General features: G+C 40.7%; 1 protein-coding gene across 5 annotated transcripts in view; it reads left to right on the top strand.

Moving 5' to 3' along the window:
• The window catches only part of CNTN5 (contactin 5), a 1,172,720-nt gene that overhangs the window by 214,902 nt on the left and 938,905 nt on the right, over nucleotides 1–18,913 (top strand). Inside the window, exon 1 of one of the 5 annotated variants that reach the window (XM_059721134.1) lies at nucleotides 13,140–13,222. The exons of the other annotated variants lie outside the window; for them this stretch is intronic. The gene's annotated coding sequence lies outside the window, so the exon portion shown is untranslated. Of the gene's footprint in view, nucleotides 1–13,139; nucleotides 13,223–18,913 lie in introns of those variants that run through there. 5 annotated transcript variants of the gene reach the window in all.

The following is an 18,913-nucleotide window of genomic DNA, read 5'->3' as shown; positions in this document are numbered from 1 at the left end:
TTGTGAGAAGTAGCATGTTTGAATGGATAGTGGAATGAGCAAAAAGTGAAGATAAACATGATTTTAGGTTTGTTCTTTTCCTCCCCAGCTGTTTACGTTTCAGCCAGTCACTTAGGACCTTGTTACAAGTTATACTGCAAGCTGCTCAAATGTTGCTCAGTGTTAGCTTGGGTTTGGAGCCGTCACACAGTCAGTTCAGCAGGGACCTGGGGGGCTGGAAGGTAAGAACTGTCACCCTCCCATTCTGGACTCCCCCAACCCCTCTCCACTGACTTGTGGCTGCCTGTGCTGTCTGTCCCAGGGGATCTGGCAGGGAAGAGTTAGCCTGTCTGCCTGGCTCCTGAAACCACTGATGCCCGGCTGCTGTTCTTGATGATGATGCATTGGTGGTGGTGCCAGGCCAGCAGCTTATCCCTTTCCTGCCTGTTCCCCCAGGACAGACAGTACAAGCAGCCACAAGTAAGTGAGGGTGGGGGCAAAGAGGGGGGATCTGGGGTGCTGGGGACAGTGGGGTGGGACGGTGTTTATACAAAGCCAGGGGTGGGAAGAGTCCACCCTGCAGGCTGGATTTGGCCCACAGCAGACTCCATTTCCCAGAAGCCCCTGCCCACATCACTGTGGCTGGTTTCCATGGAGACCCCAGGACGGGTGGGACCTGACAGTGGGGCCAGGAGCTGGGGTTTCCATGGAGACCAGCCCAAGCAGCACTGGCAGGGCACACAGCTAGGGTTACCATATTTCCAAGTCCAAAAACGAGGACACCTGTTGCTGGGGAGGGTGGGGGGCTGTAGGGGGAATATGATGGTAGTGGGGGCAGTGACATGCAGTCCCCTACCCCCCACCTCTTGCTGGTGCCTCTCACTCCCGACCCATAGTCACCTATCCTGTCCCCCATGCCCTTCGTGCCTGATCTGCAGCCCCTGCCCCCCCCACCTGCCTTGCCAGTGCCCCTCACTCCTGACCTGCAGCCCCCTGCCCTGGTTCCCAGCCATGACAGTGCTCCTCACTCCCAATCTGCAGCCCCCTGCCCTGCTGGTGCCCCTCACTCCTGACCCACAGACCCCTGCCCACCAGCCCTGGTGCCCAAGCAGGTCCCATGTTGTGTGGGTACCCACTCTCTCTTACACTGTCTCACTCACTCTCTCACTGGAGCCCGGGCCATGACCCCTGACAACCAATCCCCAAACAGCCAGCCTGGGAGAGCAGAGGAACAGCCAAAAACCTGGATTTTTGGCTTTTATTTTTAAAATCTGCCCAGATGCATCACAGAGGGCCAAAAAAGACGTTATGTCTGAGAAAACCTGAACATATGGTAACCCTACACACGGGTAGGTGGAGAGGTGCTCCAAGGTTGGGATTTTGTGATGGTGATAGTGTGGTCTGGAGTTGGGGCAGAACCATGATCTGCTGCCTGCACACCCCAGGCAGGGGTATGCAGGCAGCAGACTCCAGACCAGGGTTCCTTGTAAGGTGTGCACGTGCACGGCCACACACAATTTAAAGTGTGGCTGTGCATAGCTTTTCAAAGCCATGCACCAGGAGAGGCTGGGGCAGGAGCCTGGCATGGGCTCCTCCAGCTCTGGGGAAGGGCTCTGATCCCCTGCATCAGGGCTGGGGAGTGGAGCACTTCCCCGGAGCCAGCAGAGCCTGCGCCAGCCCCCCACGCCAGCCTCCATCCCTGCCTTGCCTCACCTCAGGGAGGAGCCACTGCCTGCCTCAAGTGAGGCTCCGCCAGCTCTGGGACACTGCTCTGCTCCCTCGCATGGCCCCGGGGGGCATGTCCTGGAGCCAGTGGAGCTTCACTCGGGGCAGGCAGCAGCTCCTCCCTGAGGTGAGGCAAGGCAGGGATGGAGGCTGGCATGTGGAGCTGGCGCAGGCTCCGTTGGCTCCAGAGAAGTGCTCCACTCCTTGGCCCTGATGCGGGGGAACGTAGCACTTCCCCGGAGCTGGCGGAGCCTCTGCCAACCCCTGGCTCCAGCCCCTGGCTCCAGCCCCTGGCCCCTGTCCTCCAGCCCCCAGCTCCAGCCCCTGGGCCCTGGCCTCAGTCTCTTAGCTGCAGCCCCCAGCCCCAGCCTCCAACCCCCAGCTCTAGCCTCTGGCCCGGCCCCCAGCCTCCAGCACCCAGCTCCAGCCTCTGGCTCTTGGCTTCAGCCCCTGGCCCCAGCCTCTGGCCCCCAGCCCCAGCCTCCAGCCCCCAGTTTCTCGGCTTCAGCCTCCGGTCCCCAGCCCCCTTCAGTAAGTGTCCCATGGTGGACCGAGGCGGCATGCTCATAGACCGAGGCGGTGTGCTCATGGACCAAGGTGGCACGCTCATGGACTGCTACTCCTTAGAGGGAACATTGCTCCAGACCACATTGTCACAGCTGCAAAATCCCAATCCCAGCCCCAGCCCTGGAGCAGCTCCTTGCCGGGCTGCATGCCCTGCCAGCAGTGCTTGGGCTCGTCTCCATGAAAACCCTAACCTCATGCTGTCATGGCCCTGCCTCTCCTGGGATCTCCATGAAAACTGGCCACTGCAACACAGGCATGGGCTGCTGAGAAGTGGAGTCCGGCCACCAGCTGGATCCACCATTTTGCCCAAGCCCTGCACTAAATTGTAGTTTAGAATGGTGTAACTTTGAGCTCCCTAAAAAGTGCTTAAAACTAGTGTCAGGTGTTAACGTGTAGACAATCCAGGTATTAAGAGCTCCAAAAGCTACCCAAAATTACCATGTAACAAGGCCCTTAATCTTTCTGTGTCCCTATCTCACCTGTGTCTGTATTTTCAACATAATTGATGTTGGAAGTCCTTGTCAGAAACTCTCTCTTTTATTTTGGTACACTGGCTAGCAAAATGGTGCCATGATCTCAGAGGAAGTGTAACAGCAGTGCAAATTTAACTTTCAACAAATATCCTGTCCTACGACAATGTTTAGGAAAACATGATAAAATAGCTACTTAAAAAGGTTGTCTTTAAAACTTCTGTATAAGGATAGCTGTTTAGGTATCTATACTTTCAGTTGTATTGATATAGGACATACAACAATCAATTTAGTTTAAAAATATTTTTTTTTGGAAAAAAATGGAGTTGAAAACAGTATTGGGCCAGGTGATCTAGAGTGCATTACATTTCTACTGGTGGAATTGTAGCTCCAAGTGTAAGTGTAGAGGTGTTCAAACAGTTTCTATCAGACCAAAAATGGAGAGTGCAGTAGAAACTTCTTCTTTGTTGGATGAAGTAGAAGTTGCCTCTGGTAGAATATCTCCTGGAGGAACAAATATTTGTACACTTACCTGACAGAAGCTGCCACACTGTCCTCCAGCATCTCTGTGTTCCTTACTCTACCCCTCAATTCCTCCTTCCCCAGGGAAACAGTCTGTGATTCAGCCAGACTCCACTTCTCCAGCCAAGTCACAGATCAAACTCTTTCCTTTATCAGCCCAAGGGTTAGGAAAACTCAGCCCCTTTCCACAATTCTGAGGATATGCAGTTTTTACTCTCAGCCCTGAGCAGGTGAGTGAAAGCAAATCACCAGCACCCTCTGGATCCTCCAGCACCCACCAAACTAGACGTCACAGACCCTAGACTCCACACCATTCCCTGAACAGATCTGCCTTCCCTTGCTGATGACATGAACTGGTCTACCCCCACCTCCACTGTTCCTTGAACCCAGCCTGAACCCATCCCACCACCCCACCTGAATGGCTGTGTCTGTTTCCAGTGGGGGCCTGTCAATGCCATTTGGGTACAGAAAGGGGCAAGGAGCTGGACCCACCAGACCCCTCCTCTCCATAGCAAAACAGCATTGACATATCCCTACCTGGAATGGAGCCTTCCCAGAAGAGATTGGATGCACCCTAACCCTACCTCAGCTCCCGACCTGGTGGTGCGGCTTTTTGCAATGTAGCTCTATTTGCATCATGCCCCCAGCCCACTATGGCCATTCCCCAGCTTCAAAGGCTGGCAGACATGTTCGTTGTCTGCTGTCTGACAATTTGACAGCTAAGAGGGAGGGAGGAAGGGGGTGTTACGTGTGGAGAAAGGGGGAGGGGGGGACAGGGGCAGGCATAGTATCCAAACAGTGTATTTTATTCCTTTAGTTATCTTTTATTGCACAAACTTTAACATAGTCTCAGCAGTCAGTATATAATAGTTCCTGTAGCAGAAGAAAACCCTGTGAGAATTCAATGTCCAGCGGCAATCTAAAAATGTAAAGAAAGAGAAAAAAGAAAGAAAAAAAGAGAATCAGCCCACCAAGCCTCTACTAACTATAGCAGATTGTTCTCAGTGACAGTATCCGGCACAATGAAAATTTTGGGAGGGTCAACTGTATGTTAAAGCTGTTATAGTACAGTACAGTTCAGCACTTCTAGAATACCTAAAATAGATTGGATACATAACAGTTTCACAATATACATTGCATGTCTTTAAAGGACAATGTTGGGGGCTGCACTTCAGAATTTTTATTGTTCACTTTGTGTAAATCAAGTGTTTACCTTAATATAAAACGCTTGCTTTGAAAATAGTGGGCCTAATTTTCATTAACTTTCACAAGTTGTATATTGGTGCAACTCCACTGATTGACATTAATTGCTGCATACACACATTCAATTCACACCTGGAGAATTCCCCCATGTTTGCTCTCCAAGGAACTTACTTAGAGCCATGTGTACAGACATTCAAATAGCAAGGCTCTGTAATGTGCAGAGCTCACAGTGCAGACACTGTGCTGCCAAGGGGTGGGTTCATGCACACATTTCAGTACACTTTGCTGGCTTCCTTAATCTGCCTGGTAACGGATCACAGTAGTTCATAGGGCACCTCTGAGTAGCTGACCCAGACTGCCCATGGTCAGCTTGTTTTTCCCTGCAGCACAATGCGGGGATTGCAAAAAGGGTGTGTTCTGAAACAGCGAAGTCTAGAACACTGTCTCCATGGGAGGGGGGAAGAGGGAGAACCTATAGGACTGTGTCCTCTTTTAAAAGAAGCCGTGGCATGTACAGCCATTTGCTGTCCCAAGAGAAAGTCTCTTGGCAGTGATTTAACTCTGGTGGTTCTCAGGTTATTTGTCTCATGGGATGACCATTTGTACCCTGGGAGAAAAACCTGAATATCTGTATCGTGGTTTCTCCTGCGGGGGGCAATGACTCTTCCAGTAGAAACTGAATGTCCATATGAGGCCATTTGAGGCTTTCCAGATTTATATCAGTGTAACTAAGAGAAGAATCAGGCCTTTGTTTATACATGGATCAATGAGAGAATATGAGGGATACTTTCCTTTCAATATCACACTCAGGTTTGATAAAAGAGAGGAACTACAGGGTTTGCTGAAAGAATAATTAGTTTTCTACCCTAGGGAATGGACATATAATCTCTGAAGTAGGAAGGTGAAGCTCATTTGGAGATTTCTATCTTGAACATAAAGCCTAGAACTCACAAGCTGAAATGTATTACTTGAAATCACCAGCAAGAATACTGGATATACTAAGACTTTGTGGTACTCTTTTAAAGTTGCAGAAAGTCATTCATATTCCACTTATTTATTAGCTATTTGCATCAGTACAATGATGAGTTGTTCAATAATTTGAAGGGGAATAGGACACTTGAATCAATAATTCATAGAGCTGAATGATAAAACTAGTACAGCAAGTTACTGAAATGTCAGCATGCAATGCAAGACCAATAAGAAAAGGGTCCTCTTTCCACAGAGAATTTAAGTCATTGTAACTCAAAACGCACAAGTACAAATCTAAACATTTAGAGGCAGCCACAAAATATTGAAAAGGTGTTCTCTTGGGGCACCTTGGAGGAATTCATGTTTATAATTCAGTAGTCATTTATCATTACTCCTAGGAGAGATGGGAATGAGTTTTTGCACTATGGTGTTAGCATAATTAAGGCCTCTGTGTTTCTACCATTTCCTAAAGAAGCAAGAGGAAGTTTTATGTAGGTGTTCATAAGCTTTACAGTTTAATTCCCTCCTTCCTTTCCCCATTAGAACTTCCAGCAACCTATAAAGCAGATTGCCTGTTGGCTTATACCTGCACATGCAAAGATGTACACATGTCCATATGTACCTTTTAATTATCATCCTTTAACAAGCTTGTCTTACTTTTGAAGGACTATACACATTCTGATTACATGTATATATGTGTGTTTGTGTGCATGTGTATGAATATATGCATGTGTATAAGGAAGAAGAGAATCACGTCTTCTGTTTTATATTATGCTATAGCTGTTACCGTTCCTGTTCTCTCTCTTGTGTGAAGGTATAAGGTATCATGCACCAAATACAGCTCAGGCTGAGTAGTTACATGGATTAAATTTCCAGGTTGTGTCATAAATCAATTAAGTACAAAAAATTGTTACTTGCATCTCCGCTTCATGTTCAAAGAGGTTAAATATTAAATGGTATGTTTCTTTTGATAAATGCTCCTCAAGCCAAATTTACGGTTGCTTTAGACTACTAGAACAGTAGTAAGCAACTATAATATGCTGGCAGCTCTGCCCTCTTGAATGTAGAGCTGGTGCATATTACATTCTTTGACTGTTCTCAACTCTTTATGAGCGGCTGTACCACTATTAAGTGAATGGTAGTTGAGGTGTTATCACAGTTATGTGTGGAATCATAGTTAAGAGCAATGGCACATGGTCAATAGTTGATCAGACTGCATACAATGATCATTGTGATGAGCCTGTCATCATCATAGGTAACAGGATAATGGTTGCACAGAAAATGGAACATGATGTTTTATGTGTCATAAGCACTTTCTGTTACAAATTTCACATTGTCTTGCAATGCATGAGAGGTTTGCTACTGCTGTTGCTTCTGCACCTTTCATGTTGTGTGCATTTTCTTCCCCATGGCACACAAGTGGTGTTCAAAAATGCCTACATTAGGAGTGAGTAAACCTGTGGGCTGGATCTGGCTCATGGAACTGTTGTATCTGGTTTGTGGATGTGGGGCTTTGGTGACATTCAGTATGTGGGGAAAAGATCAAGGAGCTTTCTCAAGAGTGAGAGAAATTTCTTGGACAATTGAATCTTACCTAGGCTGCTTCACTGTCTCAAAGGCTTTTCTCAGATTGATAAAAATAACAAAGGGTCAGTGTTTTCTCTTGGTACTTCTGAATTTTCAGAGTGGTGAAGATCATGTCAGCCATTGTATTGTTTACCCAGAATCTGCACTGAGATTCTGGAAGCTGCTTTTTCACAAGGTGTAACAGTAACTGGTTGAGGAGAATCCAGGAGAGTCTCTTCCCAGAAGAGAGATCCTTCTATAGCTATTACAGTCAGATATTTTTCCTTTGCAGTTACTGATGTTGAAGGTGATTACAACTTTTAAGTCTTTAGGGCAATCTCTGTATTCTAAATTGGACAGACATGTTGCTGCAATTGCTAAAGTAGGAACTTGAAATTAATTGACCTTGTTGATTTTAGCAGAGATACACCCCATATCAAATATCATACTGTCTTTCATATATTTCACCATGTTGTCAGCTTCATAGGTAGCTGGCAGCTTAACCAAGACTTTGTGAAGGTTACAGACCAGTACCCGTATTGAGACTATTATGAAAATTGTTACCATTGCTCTCTGTATTCAACACTTTATTTTCTCTTGACTGTTGTCATCACATCCTGAACCCAGAAAAGAACAAGTACATGTTGCAGTTCTCAGTGTGCCTACAGTTTATCAGCCTTTGCATTCCACTATAGAGCTTTCCTCAGACATAACCTGATTTGGACTTCATGGCAAGTCATCCTAGAAACCAGTTTGTCAGCAGCTGAGTCTGAGCAAGCCAGCACAGCTTGATGAGCTCTCCAAGCCCTCACAGTTTGATTGCTGTTTTTGTTTTATCAAAAGCTGAAATATTGCATCATTGTCATCAAACTACTCTTGGTATCACCTTGATACAAAGCCAACAGTTTGTTCAGGCAGAACATGGTGTCATGTAAAACTTGTCTTTTCCCTCAAATTTGGCATAATCAGAAAGGATTTCAGCAGCAGAGGCAGCAAGCTTCATGCACAGACCTCTACCACTTACCACTTAATTCTCTCTGTCATTTCCAACCTCTGTGGTTGCTTTGTAGATGTTCTGAATACATGAGGGAAGTTTTGAGTAAGCATTTTGAGGGGCAATCATGCAATGGACTGTCCAGCAATAGGCAGTTATTCTGCCATCAGTCAGATCCTTATTGCAAAGAGACATTGGAGAGATTTTGAATGTGTCAAAGATGACTTTGTTCTTGTTCAGCTTTCAGAACATGATTGGCAACTTGTTCATGGTATGCAGACTAAGCAGAAGTTGTATTGGCACTTCCAATTCTGTCTGCTTAACACACACGGCTAGGCTCTGGCACACTTACACACACATATTGAAGTATCTCAGAATCACAGCATTCTCCAGTTTTGGGAAGGAGTGACCAATGCTCGGGTCAATGTATGGCTGTATCATAGTGGGTACATAAGCATTTATGATGGTCGCATACAATCATGTGAAAGAGAAGGTATAGCTGCATCATTTTCTCATTTATGCCCTTTGGTTTATTATCTAGATTAATGATAATGTTGTTGGATATCATAAAGCCCCAGCCAGGAAGTTAGCACTCCTCAGTTGTATACCTTCACCAAATGGGGTACTGTGAATTTTACATAATCGTTTAGGTAACAGCTGCTTTTGGCCTGGGGACTTCCATGATAGATGCTGTTATTCAAAGCTGTACTTGACTGAGTTTGACACGGAGTTTGTTGAACACTAAATATGTATAATTCTGATTTTGTAGCTCTTTAGTTTATGGTCTGTTCTCTTGATTTGAAATTGTTTTCAAACAATATGGCTACATTATGCTTGAGTAATGGCATTATTTTGGCTTTAGACATAATGGTAATCAGAATTAAATGTCTGCATCAGAATCATACAAAGAGAATGTTTTGTTTAGTTCAGTTTTGTTTTTGCTGGTACACAGCATAAGGCATTGACAAAAACATCCCTAATAGCTGTCTTAGTAGTAGGCAGGACAAAAATGATATAGGCAGAATGACATGCTTGATGTTAGCTGAAGCAAAGAATAGCTCTTTCAATTGCTCTTCATTAACTCCTTAAGAGATCTAAGCCATAGTTTAATTGAATTTTTTTCAGATTGTTCTAAAAATGCGTTGTAAAAATCCAATGCTAGTATTATAAATCTGAAAATTAAGACTATAAGCAGCATGTAAAATTGTGAGGAACTACATAATTTTAAAACGCAAACTTGGAGGAATTGTTCTCAAAGCCACCACCTTTTTCATTAAAGCTTTTCTTGGAGAAACCAACTGGATTCTTGATTTCAAAAGATCTATATACCCCAGTGTTCTTTTCAAAATATAATGTGCTTTCACATATAATAGGGCCTTATTTCCCACTGTTAATGTTCACTAGGTTTTCAGCTGAATCAGGAGAGAATTGATTATGTGGTGCTTATCACAGGATACCTCTCTTGTGGATTTGAACTTTCATGGAGAAAACAAGTAAGGTGATTGCAATGTTTGTGATGTGATGGTGTCTAGATTGCTGCTGCTTCTATTAATAAGTTAGAAACTGAAATATTTTGTATTCCAAAAAGTACTTATATTATACAGCACAATCCCAAGGATAGCCTATTGCAATTAGCCAAAGGAATCTTTTGGGACCTTTCACAATGTATTTTAATTCTGATTTTTATCTACCAGGTTAAACGAATGCTCAATACTCTCAAGGAAGCAGATAATTTGGAAAGAATTTCTGATTTTCCCAGTCCTGATGGTGATCTGGGAGTCTTAGTTGGCCCATTGTAAAAATGGGGTTACATGAACTGGGTGTCATTGGAAGTGGGGATCTTAGATTGTGATTCCAGCCCTTCCCGGCTCCTATGTAAATATTTAGCTAGTGCCTTATTTACTGCATTATCTTAAGCAGTTTATGATAAAGGGCAGTCTATCAGTCACAGTGGTAGTCTCTTGGCAATGATTATAGAATTTTCGACAGCAGATGGTTTAAACTACACTATTTTAATCTTTCATGAATTCATCTTTGAGTTTTCCCACAAAATGAGTAAGTTGTTGCTCTGTATCCCAGTGGGAGGACTGTGTGGTTTCATCACTGTACAACCCAAGTATTTGTGCAGCATGCAGAGAATGGCATTTTGCCTATAGTATATGTTTTTGATACTGGGTTTACAAATCTATGCCAAAACAGATCTGACTTCCCACCTGGCAGAATCATCCATAAGCTTAGAAAGTTTTAGCAGGTTTGCATGAAGTGCTTTGCCAAAATTATTCCAGTTTCACAATAGGTATTGAAAATAGGGTCAGTGTTAATATTATTACATTGTGATGCTTTCTGTTGCAAGACTAATAGAACACAGAAGACCTTTGATAAAAATATCTATGAAAGAAGCCTATATTACAAATGAAAAACATTGTAATGGGGCAAATTATCTCTCATTTGATTCTAATGGGGTAGCTTCAGGGGTGATTCTAGTCCAATTTGTTAGTTAAGGACTAAGTACATCTCAAATTGAAAAGCACCTTGCAGACTGGTTTTATGCAATTTATAAATTAGACCATCTGTTGTGGCTTTAGTGTTTTCTTATATGCTGTATTATTTAGACACTTGTAAATGTCCAATAGCAATGACTTTGCTCATAAAACAAATGCAACTTTAATTTTTTTTGAGAGAGAAAAATACTTACTATATGGTGTCTCTGCAACTGCCATAAATCTTTATAAATTGCATCGTTTCAAAACGTAGACTTGGGAATTTAAGATAGAGCTGTAGCTGAAAACAACTCTATTTTGCCCAGTGTGTGTTTTTATTTATTTAATTCCATTTACTTGGCAGGAAAACCACGTGAGATTAGAGCTTGTTTTCTTGCTTCACCTATGTGTTATCAGTTTATACATGCATTGAAATAACAGTTATTTAAGCCAACATGCTTATATCACTTTTGAAATATAAGCAAGCTACAATTATGAGAATAACCTATATCAGTGCATGCATGTGTATGCATGTGAACATGTACATGTGCTCACACAGAATTGTTTGTGTTGCAAGTATAGGAGCATACATGTGTAATTAGAATTTTAAACCACTAATATAGACTGCTGCTCTTTAAACTGTAGGTACAGTACAGTAATTTGTTCCATGAACTGTGAGAAAATTATGGAAAAGTCACCTTGTCTTACTGGCCGTTATTTTGTCAATTTGAGCACAAACTGGATTTTATTATAATGGATAATTAAATGCCCTAATGTTGTGATGTCTTTAAGAACATTATATATAGCAATTTTCATCCAAAGTGATCCGGTATTAATTTACAAACCAATTATATGCAGGAGCTATGTCTAGAATGGGATGCAGCCATTATTTAAAAAACAAACAGCAATCCTGGTAAACAGTTTAAGACTTGTGAAGACATTGTTAGCTGACTGAAACAGCAGAGGGAATTTCAGTTTGACAGAATTTAATTAACCAAATTGGAATTTAGCTATAAAGGTGCTGCACACACTATTATTTAAAGAAAAAGTCACACATACCATATGAAAATATATCCTGTGTGTGTTAAATAACTATGTGCATTTGGGATCATTTTTTAAAGAGAGACACTCTGCAAGTGGCTATTATTAAAGAAGATTTCAGTGGAATAATTTTTCACTGAATTGTTGCAGAATAAGACCTAATATTGTATCAGTTTTTTCAACAATAAATCTGTTTAGTATTGTGGCTGAGTTGGTGCATCATGAATAAAATGACCCTCCTTTTGCCTTTAAACTGTTTTTTTTTCTCCACAAAGTCTGTAGTAGACAAAACCTTGAAGTTCTGAGCTCCACTACATGAGGTATCAGACATGAATACTTTTTATTGGAGTCTATTTTATATGGTCTAGCTTTCTTTTGGCAAATTCGTATATCTAAAAGTCACCCTGCAGCTCTATACACTGAAGCCCACTTTGGTTTTATGCCAGCTTTAATGAACAAGGTTAACAATAAAAGGTTTTGAACTGGTTAGATAACAGAATTATATGTTAAGCTCACTTAGCAGAGTTAATTATTTGTCACCAAAGGATCTTGAATGGATTTCTTTGACTCATGACACTTAGTTAATCTTTCCATACATCTGTCTATGACCCTTTGGCATTGTATCTTGAAGGGAAGCCTGAACTACTATTGTTACTTTTGTATTCATTGTCATAATTGAAGCTTTGGTATGATCTCTGATTTAACCAGGAAAAGGCAGTAATGATCTAAGCTGGTTCCTCTGTCAAAAGTAGTTAAGCAGGTAATGAAGTTCATTTAGCTGTGCTAAAAGCTCGCCAAATCAGAGACTTACTTCCTATGTTTCTACATGGGATTTAACAGCATGCATTTTTGATCACAGGTGGCTGTAAGGGTTTGAAGAGTCTAAGAATAAATAGAGTACTCACAATGTGCAAGAGCACTCATAGCACAGGTGAGATCCCATGTGGAGGTGCTTAGTCTCTTCTTAAATGTGTGTTACAAACTGTACTCACAGCTTTGTCATTATCAAAGTCCTTTTGTTAATAGAACAATACTTATCACTTTGTTCATTGAACTAAAGATCAGCCAAGAACGGAGAGTGAAATTCTAAAGAACAGATAATGTGTTCTTTGATGGAATAATATGCTATATTGGTAGATAAATCTGTATTTATTGCCCTAACTAGAAAATTTAGATCTCAGCAAAGTAATTTTCCTGTTTATTGGAAAGTCACTAACCATCTTTTTAATAAACATGCATATCTTAAAATAATTTTGGAAGTTTTTTTTTTCAACAAGTCATTCATTTTTATACCCAAGGTGTCTTCATATTCTGATTTAACTCAATGGGAGAATGTGGGTGATAGATAAATCCAGAATGTAGGATTGATTATTTCAGCATACTATCTGTGCAAGATCAGTGTGTGGCAGAATGACAGATAGTGCTGAGTGGGTCTTTTACCTTTCACATATCTTGGGTCTACTGTGTATTATACTGGTCTTTTACACTTATATTAGAACAACGTAAGAGTTGCTTGGAAGTATACCATCTACTTACAACCATCATGGCCATTATGGTACTAACTACAGCAAGGAAGCAATGTAATAAAGATTTGTTCTGACCAATTTCTTTCAGGAACACCACTGTGATTGGTAGCAAGGGGTGCAGGCAGCATTGAGGTTTCTTCTGATCATCTGCCTAGCACCAGTGGAAGTGCTCTGCATAGGGTATGTTTCTTTTCATTTGATACACAAACTCTGTGAACAAAAGCTCCTTTCTGTATAGCACTAAATAGCTTCCTCCCTCCACATCACTGGACCATCTAGTTCTGTATTTCTTATATTATGAGATAATTACCTCTCTCCTAAACAAAAATGTAATTTGAAATTCCTCACACAATACCTCTATTTGAAAACATTAGGCAGCAGGGCTGTTTCTTTAACCCCTATGGGCACATCTACATGTGATGCAACATCACTGTAGCAACGTGCTACAGAGACATAGCATCCATGGGTGTCTACATGTGACCAGCAGCTACTTTGCTGTAGCAGTGCGCTCCCCCGTTACAGCACACTGCTACGGCAATGTAGCGGCTAAAAAAAAATGTGCGCCACACATACAGCACCATGGTAGTTGCTGCACCATGCTTTAGTACTAAAGCACGACGCAGTAAGAAAATCTCTGTAGGGCAACATGTAGACACGCCCGATAAGTATTAGGATTTAATTTGGAATTTTAATCAAAATGAACATTTTTAATTCTGTTTCCCCGCAAAGTTAAATGAGTTATTAGGTTGTGCAGATTTCAAAAAGGACATCTTCAGAAGGCAGATGGGTATCTTCCTTCAGCTGCTGCCATAACCTATAAGAGAGCACTCTTTTCATAGGGTGTGGATACAACATCACTATCTAGGTTTTACTTCATAATAAATACGCTCTCTAGTAAGGAATGAGCATAGTACCAGGGCTATTACAGGGCCTGACTCCAAGGAGTTGAGGAAGCCAATTTGCAGGAAACAAACACTGTACCAGGACAGAGAGAGGTAGTTAGTCATGTTAGTTTGAAGTCCAGCAGAAGGCTAGGTAAGGTGCACCTTAAAGACTAACTCAGCAGGATGAAATTCATTATGGAGCTGATCGATAATATCTTCTATATAGTAACTTTTTCACATAGTAGAGTTATCTCTTGAAAAAAACTTACTTCCATCCTGGATTTGAATAATTTACTATACAGTTATTTATTTATTTAGCGATTACAAATCCTCAGAGCCAAGAGATAGGCTCCTTGTTAACTGAGTTCAAAGTTATTAATCTGCTTCTTAGTTTGTAGAGGGGACACTCCTCAATAACATGCAACATTGCTAGGTTACTATACAGTAAGCCTGTGTCTCATGTGTCTATTTTACTACATGGTAAAGTCAATTTACTACACAATAACTGCATCATCTGTCAGCAACCATCGCATTTATTTAGAGTTCCTATTGTATTTTTCTACTAGGTTGGTATTGGGCAATTATAATCCCTCCACCCTACCAAATATGATTAAAAGCTAGTGAATTAACATTATAAATATTTGTTTGTATATGAAATATGGAAATAATATGTGCACATGACATATCTCTTATGAAAGGTTTCACATTTTTGCCTTTTCATTTTGATTCAGATTTTTTTTTTTAAATATGAAATGCTTCATGAGAATAGATTTTCATACCCTGACCAGTTCAAGGCCTTATTACTTAATGAGAAAAGCAAAGCAAAATAAACTTAGAAAGGCAGCTTTTTAAAGATCTTCTTTATTAGGAGGAGAGATAGACAGTTAGCTGGACTTCCTAAAGTTTTTCACTTGAATTCAGAAGTTTTAGGCACAAGAACTTTCTTCTTTCATTACTTATCCATGCTCAGCCTTCCTCTCACTTTTATTTATATATTTTTTCCTTGTTGATTTTAATTAAGTTTATCCTGGGATACTGGGGAAACAAAACTGAAGAGTTATTTAAAAAAAAAAAAAGCCTCACTGGGCACTCCAAACTCATAATTTAATTTTTAATAGCTAGCAATTTAGCAAAATTATTAAAATGAATTAAACTTCTGAAAGGCATATGCAATATCCTGTTATAAAATGTACAGTGCTTCCTTGACAGTCGTGGTTCCTTTGTCTTGTATCCTGGCTTTTGTAAAAATAAATTAAACATTTCCTTTTTGGGGGAAAAGGCTTTTACAATGTTTGCTATTTATTAAGGAAATATAAGTGCATTTCCTAAAGTAATGGTAGACCTCTTAGCTAAGTAGTATATTTATTGTGTCTAGTGTTCTGTTGCCGGTACTGCATTAATTTTGTGTCTTAGCTGGTTATGAAAGATGCTATTGATATTTCTAAGAAATCACAGAAAATAAAAATGATCTACTTATACCCTTTATGTGCTGAGATTATATCAGCATGATTGTATTCTGACTTTGACCAGTGTAAATTAAGGGTATGGTCCCCGATGCAGAGCTGGAAGTAAAAAGAAAATTAAAACATATTTATTTTATATAAAGTGCATACATTTTTGTTTTTGTTTATTTTAGGTGGAGTTTATTAAACTTTTTATTATTTTGGATTTAGCATTCAGAACCAAGGTTTAGCCAGTGCTTGTTGTGAGTAAAACTGGAGGCTGACTTTTTATGTGCGTGTCTGGTTCTGAGGAACAGAAATGTGATAATGTTTATGTGTTCCAAGTGAAAATTGAGTACATCTATCTCTGAGCAAAATCACTTTCTTTGTTTTTTTGATTGCTTTGGTTTTTTAACAACTGGAGAAAATCACTGAAAAATCAATGTTACCTAAAGTGAAATTTACTTTTCATTTTAGTGAATTAAGTCACATACTGTGGGCCAAATACTTAAATTGGTGCAAGTCAGAAGTATTCTTGCTGTGCTCAGTGATGTTAGGCAGGTGCAACTGAGTAAAGTGTGTGTGTGTGTGCTCACAGAAAAGGAGCTGCTTTTCTGTGAACATTAGTTCTACAGCTGCTGACATTGTGAAGCTGGTAAAAACAGTATGGATAATGTGTATAGCATTTGAAAATAGGGATATCTTTGCTGAGAAATGAAGGTAATGATGCACCCAGTGCAAACTGAACAAAATTCTATTCTCTGTTGTTCATGCAAGTATCAGCTGCCAGAGGATGTAGCAAAGGGGAGCTGGGATGATTGAGCTTAAGTTGTCCTGTACTCATGGAGGGAAAGACCAGGATAGCAAGAAGACACGCTAAATTAAAGTGGTGGAGACAAGATTAGACTCAGTACTTTAATGTATCTTCTTATGCCATTTGGAGTCAGCTCAGGGCTCCATGATGTACTTTCTGTCAGCTAATTGGTGTGATGCTTTCACTTGCTTTCTCTAAACAGACTTTTCCAAGAGTGGCTTATAGCTGGATTTGATAGTAAAACTATAGGCAGTTTACTGGTGGCCACAAGCTCCAAGCACTTAGTTGTGAGCAATACTTGAGCTTTGGTCCTGTGTTACTCATGCATATAGTAGGAATTTGGAGCATGTTGTTATTCATTTATGTATTAAATGCCAACACATGTATCCCAATGCATCTAGTAGACTAGAAGCCCTGTGTGTGCAATTATGGACAGATTTTTCAGTCACAATTAGGCCTGTGAAATTAAGAAACTGAGAAACATTTTATAGGAAGCAATGGAAATAAGGTCTTTTGGCAGTATATGAAATGAGATGTTGGTACCTTCGTATCCTCAAATGTAATGTTCCCAAAAGTGAGAGGAAACATTTATGTACAGATACAGATAGATGAGATGGTTGCCTTGCTTTGAGCATATAGATGTGATTATGGTGTTGCATGTATAAATTCATGTAAAATAAAAGGTAAAAAGAGTATATTGATTTATAAGCATGTTTCAATCTAAATACTAGCTCTTGTGTCAAAGATTGGGGTATGTACAGCAGAGCTTCTTTGCCCCTGAGAAAAGTAAGTGCCCTAGAAAAATCATTACCGTTATGTGTGCGCTCCGGCTTGAAGACATTAAAAAAAAAATAGTACTTTATTTAAACTCAGCTCACTCCTGGCTTGGCCAACGTCTGTATAGATTGGACACTATTGGGGCTGCTTTGGCACTTTTATCTAATAGCTGATTGAATCAGCTTTAGCTAAAAGTGCCAAAAAGCCCCACTGAAGGTCCCAAACTATATAGACACTGCGGAGCCAGGTAGAAGTAATGTGCTGCTTCTTCCGGTTAAGCACTTTTTTTTTTAATTGTTAGGGTCTCATTCAAGACCAGATGCAGTAAGAAAGATTAGAGATTCAATTTATTGCCTTGAATAATGCAGTAAACAGAAAAAACAGTGGAGATCATTTTAGGGCTTGTAGAAAATCATGAGTGAATCAATAAGGGGTGAGTTAGTGTTTTTGACGATAAAAGGAGATGCAAAGAGAAAATTTAACCAAGGTTTAGAGGGAAATCAGGTGTACATGGCAGCAGCAGCAAAAAAAGGAGAAAGGCAGGCATATAAAATGCGAAGTACTTTTCCAGGGGGGAAAGATAGAGAGTTTGTACTTGGAAGGAAGATGAGCTATATAATACAGCTAGATTTGGGATTTATGAGCAACAATTTAAAGGCAAATAAGACCCATTTCAGGATTCATAAAATGCCTATATATAAATGCAAGATGTTCTGCAAGAACTATATAAATAAGCTCGAACCATTCACATATAAAGGAAAACGTGAAATTATGGTCTTAAATGAAATCTACATTGACAGCTATAACTGGGACATTTACACTAAAGGATAAATAGGAAAATAAAAGGAAATAGACAATCTGCAAGAATCTGTTAGTTTCTGAGAAACAGGATTTAGCAGAGACTAGTTCACAGAAGGCTTAAATCTTGTGCATCATCAACCAAAAATGTTTATGACCCTTTTCTGTTTTTACCTTGTATCTATGTAGCAACAGTAATTAGCTAAATCCTTTCCTGTCGCAGCCTAGCAGCAAGAGTTCAGGAGAGAGAGGTCTTCCCTGTGACACTGCTTTCCAATGTAATGGGACTTCAGTGGTGCCATAGTATATTTGCTGATGTGATGTTATTTTAGACCTGAAAATGATGTGTGGGGGTTGCATGTTGTGTGTTGCTGTCACTGTGTTTTCCTTTTATTTCCCAGATTATATATTGCTATGTGGTTGGTAATTTGTTTTCTGTTCCTTGTTGTCTTCCTTATTTCAGGATTGGTAGAAATTCTTATCAGGCATCTTCATTTCCCTTTTTAATATCATTTTAGCCATCAATCTGAAAATGGTGACTGGGTAGGCAATGTGGGCCTATTGATAAGGCAATGCACTGTGGTTCAGGGAACCTATCTTAAAGTAACCAGCTGTGGCATTATGGGACAATCACTTCACTTCTGTGTACCTATGTTTTCTCTCCCAGCTTATGCCTGGATTGTCTATTTAGACCGTAAAGTAAAAGGACTGTCTCTCAGGATGCGTTTGCACACTGTCTAGCACAAAAGTGTCTTAGTTCAAGTGTCTAAATGTAGCCATAATACAAAACATAATCAAATTCACTCCTTTTTTCCCCTGTCAGCTGCCTGTTCTTCATCTCTTGAAAATCCTAACGCACCTGTTCTTGTGGTTTTGGGGTGCAATAACTCTGTCATTCTTTCCGGTGGTTTTTAATCTAATATTGCTGGCCGTTGGTTTCCTTTTCTCTTCTAAAATTTTCCTTTTCTCCCTAGCTTTTCTCTGATACCACCTCACTCTGGACTGCTCTTTTCTCTCTATCAGTTCTACAATCTTTTCCTTTCCCCCTGCCATTCGCTGCTGCATTTTCTGTTTGTGCCTCCTTGGTATTATTTTCTGGATTCAAATATGGCCAGATTTTTGCCTTCCAGATAGCAAATTAGCAGTTCTAGGAATC

This window comes from Alligator mississippiensis, chromosome 1 (assembly GCF_030867095.1).
Source record: "Alligator mississippiensis isolate rAllMis1 chromosome 1, rAllMis1, whole genome shotgun sequence".
NCBI classification, from domain to species: domain Eukaryota; kingdom Metazoa; phylum Chordata; order Crocodylia; family Alligatoridae; genus Alligator; species Alligator mississippiensis.
Note: the sequence above shows the minus strand (reverse complement) of the source record. Positions and strands in the feature narration are given on the sequence as shown.